This window comes from Helianthus annuus, chromosome 8 (assembly GCF_002127325.2).
Source record: "Helianthus annuus cultivar XRQ/B chromosome 8, HanXRQr2.0-SUNRISE, whole genome shotgun sequence".
Lineage (NCBI taxonomy): Eukaryota > Viridiplantae > Streptophyta > Magnoliopsida > Asterales > Asteraceae > Helianthus > Helianthus annuus.
Genome location: NC_035440.2, coordinates 45786360 through 45793535, shown reverse-complemented (window position 1 = coordinate 45793535; position 7176 = coordinate 45786360).

The following is a 7176-nucleotide window of genomic DNA, read 5'->3' as shown; positions in this document are numbered from 1 at the left end:
CTATTATACATATCTTAATCATCATCTAAGCGAAAAAACGGGGGTAACCTGATCACGAGGTTATACCAGATGACAAAAAGAATGAGGGATATAGGAGGAGGTTAGAATATAACTAGTAACATGCATGTGTGATAGCTTTTTAATAGCTTTTATCATCCGATAATATATTGTTACTCATTAAAATGTAAACATTATATGTATTTTGTTTACCGGTGTCATGTGACACCAGACCTTCTAACATAGGTCTGCCCTACTTGTAATTATTATATGCCTTCTTTTTGGGGGCGTGCACAAACGCCCAACCACAAGCTTGAATAAATTAAGCGTCTAAACCTGATAAATCAGAAAGGGTTTTGAATGATTCATGCCAACCATAAGCTTGAATTGTGAGATCAACTGAGTAACATTTGTTTCCAAGTTGAAAAGGTCGCTAATTGTATATACCTCTAGCGAATAGATTTATACTGAGGGATAGGAATAAGTGTATTCTCATATAACTTCATCTTACTCGTTTATGTTACCCATCTCCGTTTATGTAAATAAGTTAAGGCATTTGGATAGATCATGATTCATTTGGATTTATTTCATTTATTTATATAAAAGGTTGATTAATCGCACATGCTAGCACATTTGATCTATCGATATTTAAGGTGTATCTAAGGCTTCATTTAACAACCTAGAATTTATTTATTTATTTATTTGTTCTTCGTTTTAGAAAATTGGTACTTAGACAATAATAGTAGTCAATTAATTGATGCAAATGATGAGAAGAAATGTTTGATTGTGTTTGTCGAAGAAAAATCACATGATATTTGATGACAACAAAGATTAATTTAAGCATGAAAAGAATAATGCATTTAACAAATATTATGTGTTAACGTCTAACGTCTTGTCGTTTATCCAGGCTGCTTTAAATCAATTTAAGGTGGAATAAACCAAAACTTGAATTGATAAATCAATAAACTAATCAGGATTCGTAAAAGCAGCCATCAAATTATTGCAATGAGTTGACACATATTAACATTTACTTAGATCATATATAAAATATAAAGTACAAAATATAAAATGTTCTTTTATACAAATATATACCGATTATTTTGGATTTGATACTATTTTAATAGTTAATCAAAATTAACTATTATTATAATAATAATAATAATAATAATATTATTATTATTATTATTATTATTATTATTATTATTATTATTATTATTATAACACGATAACAACATCGAATTTCAGAAATTTTAAATTCAAATAACTTTCATATAATTTATTATTATATAAATATTTAATTATCTTTAATTTAGTATTTTTCTTCTCTTAGCATGACTTCTTTTAAAATCTTGAGATACTATTAATTATAAGAGTGTGCGTAAATGAAGTGTATGTAAGTTGTTCAATTACAAGATTGTATTTTAACTAATTATAATGGTGCGTCTAAACTTATTATAATGACACGTCTAACGTACAACATTGGGTCAAAAGTGTCCATGTTTGATGCATGAACATGTATGATTACAACGATGTTTCTAAAAACACTTGTAGCTAATAGACGCATATATGCACGTGATGTATATTGCAATCTTTATATGTCCACAGACACAGTATACAATACAGGTAAAGACTGCGAGATACAATTCAGTCGTTTAAATTATAATATGAGTTAATTACAGAAATGGATCCTGTGGTTTATACCTAGTTTCGACTATAGGTACTAACTTTTTATTTTTAACAGGTTTAGATTTTATAGTTTCAATTTTGTAACATCTTTGGGTACTAACACCAAAATTATCAATATAATGACTAAAATACCATTCCATTCTTTTTAATTTTATCAATCTAACACCTTTGGGTACTAACATCTAATTTTATTTAAGTTTAAATCAATTTTACAAAATCTATTTTTTTTTATTTTCATCTTTTTATTATATCTCTTAATTAACATAAATCTATTTATTTTTTTATTAATAAATCTAAATTAAAAAGTCAGAAAACGTCCGCTCTATTTTTTATTTATTAATAATATTACTAAATAATATTAGATAAATATCTGACTAATATTATGAATATATAAAAACTCTTTAAAATATAAATTAAATAATGAAACAAATGATATAATAAGTATCTATTAAAATCCATAGCAATCTTGAAACCATACGCATATAATATCTGAAAATTAGTTAAATTAATTTATCAAGATATGTAGCATAATCGAGAAAAACTGTTTAAAAATAACTACAACTAATTTAATACATTTTGTATTAAAATCGTAAAAATGTATAATCTAATCTAATTTGTTTGTCACGATCAATTACTTGGCCATTTTGAGACGGTGTGATTAAACCATGACGTCTCTATTTTATTTGTGTATCTATGTGCTTAGGAAACACTTTAGTTCCGATGAGATACAGCCTTTTATTATTACTGTTATTGGTTTTATATTATTTAATCCCATATATTTAAAATTACAAAAATTAAAACTAAGTTTTATACATTAAACAAGTGTAATACATGGAGTTTTAACCTAATATCTTAATAATAATTTTTTTTGCACATTACCAACTACTATTATACCTGTTGAATTTTTAATTATTTAAGATTTTGAGCAACTTCTATCGTGCTAAATTATTTATCATTTCTTAAAAAATTATATATTAATATTTACATATAAAAAAATAAATAGATTTTATGTTAATTAAGAGATATAATAAAAAGATGAAAGTAAAAAAAATAGATTTTGTAAGATTGATTTAAACTTATGTAAAATTAGGTGTTAGTACCCAAAGGTGTTACATTGATAAAATTAAAAAGAATGGAAGGGTATTTTAGTCATTATATTGATAATTTTGGTGTTAGTACCCAAATGTGTTACAAAATTGAAAACATAAAACCTAAACTTGTTAAAAAAAAGTTAGTACCTAAAGGCAAAACTAGGTATAAACCACATGACCCATTTGTGTAATTAACTCTTATAAGAATGAGCAAGCCTTATTATCCTCCAAAACCGCCTCTACCGCCCTCACCGCCCAAGCAACCCGACCCACCACTGAGCACACCCGGTCACCCTCTGACTCCTACCGTGGTTGTGGCCGCTCTGGTCGTCGAGGCCGTGGCCGAGGATCCTATGGCCGAGGACGCCCAAACCAATCCTATGGTCGGGTCTCCTACCACTCAACCTACTGCTTTTGCCGCCATCTCATCTCAGCTATGGCACCACCGTCTTGGCCACCCAGAACGGCCTACTATGAATAAATTAAAAACTTCTAGCTCTATTTCCTTTGATAAACCTTTGCATAATGTTTGCCAATCTTGTATTTTTGGGAAAAGCATACGTTTGCCATTTTTTGCATCTCATAATATGACATTTAAACCTTTTGATATTGTGTATAGCGATGTTTGGACTTCCCCAATCATTAGCTCTTCGGGCCATAAATACTATGTGTTATTTCTATATGACCTAACTAATTTCTTGTGGACTTATCCTCTTACTAATAAATCTCACGTCTTCTCCTCTTTTTCTCATTTTGCTTCTATCATTAAAACCCAATTTGAATCTACAATCAAAACCTTTCAATGTGACAATGGCCGTGAATATGTTAATTCCACTTTCCAAAACTTTTTCACCACCAACGGCATTTTATACCGCCTCTCTTGCCCTTATACATCTTCCCAAAACGGCAAGGCCGAACGTAAAATACGCACAATTAATAATATGATTCGGACCTTACTCGCCCATGCTTCGATCCCCTCTCATTTTTGGCACTTCGCACTCGAAACTGCCACTTATTTACTAAATATATTGCCATCTCAACAAACTAAAAATAACACTCCCACTGAATTACTCTACAAGACCACACCCACCTACGACCACCTTCGTGTTTTCGGGTGCCTCTGTTACCCACTAACACCGTCCACCACCATTCACAAGCTTGAAAACCGCTCTACACCATGCCTTTTTCTAGGCTACCCACCTACCCACCGAGGCTACCGTTGCCTCGACCTTGCCACTAGCCAAATTTTCATCTCCCGTCATGTTGCATTTGACGAGACAACTTTTCCCTTCCAACAATCATCGCCCCCGTTCCTACCTATGATTTCCTCGATACACCCTTCCCTCACCACCTCTGTCCGCACATCGCCCCATCATCCCCTTCATATCCGCCCCCTCAACCCCCTCCACCTAACGGCCCATCCCACATTAACCAACACTCGGCCCAACCCAACCCTCAACCCACTACCCCAGCCCAACCGACTACCTCTCCCGCTACCTCAGCCCAACCGTATCCCCCAACTCCCACCCCAGCCCACTCCGCAACCCGTACCGACCCTACAGCCCACTCCCTTACCGGCCCGTCAAATACTATGCCACCCATACCTCCTGTTCAGTCATCCCAAACCACCAGCCAACCCACTCGCACCATCCACACCCGTTCTATGAGCGGGATCTATAAGCCCAAACAACACTTCAACTTAACCACTACCTCTTCCAAATCTCCTATTCGACCCATCCCTAAGAACCCAACTGATGCCTTGCGAGACCCGGTATGGTTGTCTGCCATGACTACTGAGTTTAATGCATTAATTAGGAACGGTACATGGGAGTTAGTACCTCGTTCGGCTAACATGAATATTGTCAGGTGTATGTGGTTGTTTAAACATAAATACAGGTCGGACGGCACCTTGGAGCGGTACAAAGCCCGATTGGTTTGCGATGGGCGGTCGCAGCAGGTGGGCATCGATTGTGGTGAGACATTCAGTCCGGTGGTAAAACCCGCAACTATTCGGACTGTTCTGTCACTTGCACTATCTAAGGGTTGGGCGGTTCATCGGCTTGATGTAACCAATGCATTCTTACACAGGAACTTAAACGAAACAGTCTACATGTATCAGCCCATGGGGTTTCGTGATAGAACCTTTCCCGGCCATGTTTGCCTCTTACGCAAATCTCTATATGGGCTTAAGCAGGTACCTCGAGCCTGGTACCAACGTTTCACAGATTACGTTCTCAGCATGGGGTTTCGTCACAGCAAGTGCGACGCTTCTCTATTTACGTTCAGTCATGGTCGTGACACAGCCTATTGTAACACCTCGAAATTTTTGCGTCCAATAATGTGCCGACACGTGTCCTAAGTTTACACGTGGCATTGAAGGACTAAAATTGACAAACCTTGAACATATGTAAATTCGAGGATTATGAATGTCAATCAAGGGTAATATACTTTATAGTATCCCTAAATGATGCTCGTACCTTCAAACGGATAAATCATGGATCGTACGGAAACGAAACGCGAAAGAAAGTGAGAGATTACAAGCTATAGGGGTTAAACGTGTCAACATGTTTAATTATACCTCTGAGTGACCATTTAACGAACCCGAGGCTTCGTAACAGTAAAATACGCTCACTAGAATATAATATATAAATTTCGCGAAGTTCCGTTTTAAAACGAGAAAGTTATGATCAAATCCGTATGCGAGGGGTAAAAAGCCTCAATAATAAAAGTTAAAACCTTTCTAATAATATTGAAAATAACCAAGGGACTGAATAACACATATAAATAACACGAGGCCCTTAGTTGTAAATAACCAAGGGCTAAATCGCAAAGTTGCCCCTTCGGTTCCGAAAGGTCAGGTTATTAATTACAAAGATTCTGATCATGATTATAAAAGATTCAAGTTACCCCTTCAAAACCCGAAAGGTCAAGTTGATGATTACTAAAGATTTCATTATTTATTACTAAAGATTTTATCATTATTACCAAGATTTAGTCATGATTATAAAATATTCAAGTTACCCCTTCAAAACCCGAAAGGTCAGGTTAATGATTACGAAAGATTTCGTTATTAATTACCAGATTCTCGTAATCATTTCAAAAGATTTAAAAGCCTTGAAAAACCACCCTCTCGCGACCCGCGTTGAGATTTGGGGTAAGTGAAGGCGGGTCGCGAGCCCCCTAAGATACGCGCATGATTTTAAAAACCAGGCGACCCGCGTACAAGGTGCATGGTTCCCCCATGCGGGCCGCGTCAGGTGCCCAGATGCAGAAACATGCTTAACTTGGCTGTTCAGCCTTCTAAAAGCCAAGACCTGCATTTAAACCTTCAAAGTGACCCCTAAACAACTCCTAAACACTAGGGACACATGTTGGAAGGTTGGGGTTAGTTGGGGGACTTGTGTGTCAAAATTTGTTGTGAAACCTTACTATAAAAGGGCATGTTTGGTTCATAACCAACACAACTCAAAACACACTCCTCTGGTCATTCTAAAGGCTCTCAAGCATTTCTCTGTATACTCTAAGCAAGACCCAACTTCTGTAAGTCGTCTAGATCCTTTGTAGTTTGATTTATGCTTAGATAACTACTAGAAACCAAACCGTCGTAACTACGGTTTGACTTCAAAATAAATCCGTAATGGCTCAGTCTTATTGCGGATCAAAAGTAGTTATGAGTTGGTATTTATGTGGGTAATAAACCCCTAAAAGGGTTTCCACTGATCACCACTCTAACCATGTCAAATGTCGAGTCAAACGTGCACCTAAAAAAGTCAACAGAATGTCGTTTTGGCGAATCTTGCATAATCTGTAATGTATATGCTATGAAACCTGTTTAGACACTCATAAAACATGATATTAAGTATATAAACTTGTTTGCGCTCGTTTGAATCGACCATTTGCTATATTGAACCGGTTCGGAGCCGAATGTCGCAAAAGTTTGACTTTTGCATTGACTTCAGTTCTGACCCGTTTTAGTGAGGTATAGATATGCCTTAGGACTCTCTTAGGACCAGGTTACATGATGGTATAACCCTCTGTGACCGGTTCATTGTTTGTCCGAGTCTTTTACGCATTTCCGCTAATCGCCTAAAAGTTGACCTTAACGCCCTTTATAAATTTAAACGAGGTTTTCGGACATATGAACGGATCATGACCTTGGTTACTGATTTCTAAGCATGTCCCTAAAATTTCATGTCAATCCGAGGTCCAGAATAGGAGTTATGCCAAATGGCGCAAATTTCGGAACTTTGGTAATTAAATAGCGCATTTAGCATAACGCCTACCTAAACCAAGATTTCGTCCCCAAAACTTTTACCTACTGTTGTAAAATAATATTTGGGGATTTTTAAAGATTTTTAATCATTTTTACCCTGCTCATAACCTACGGTTATGGCTACGGTTC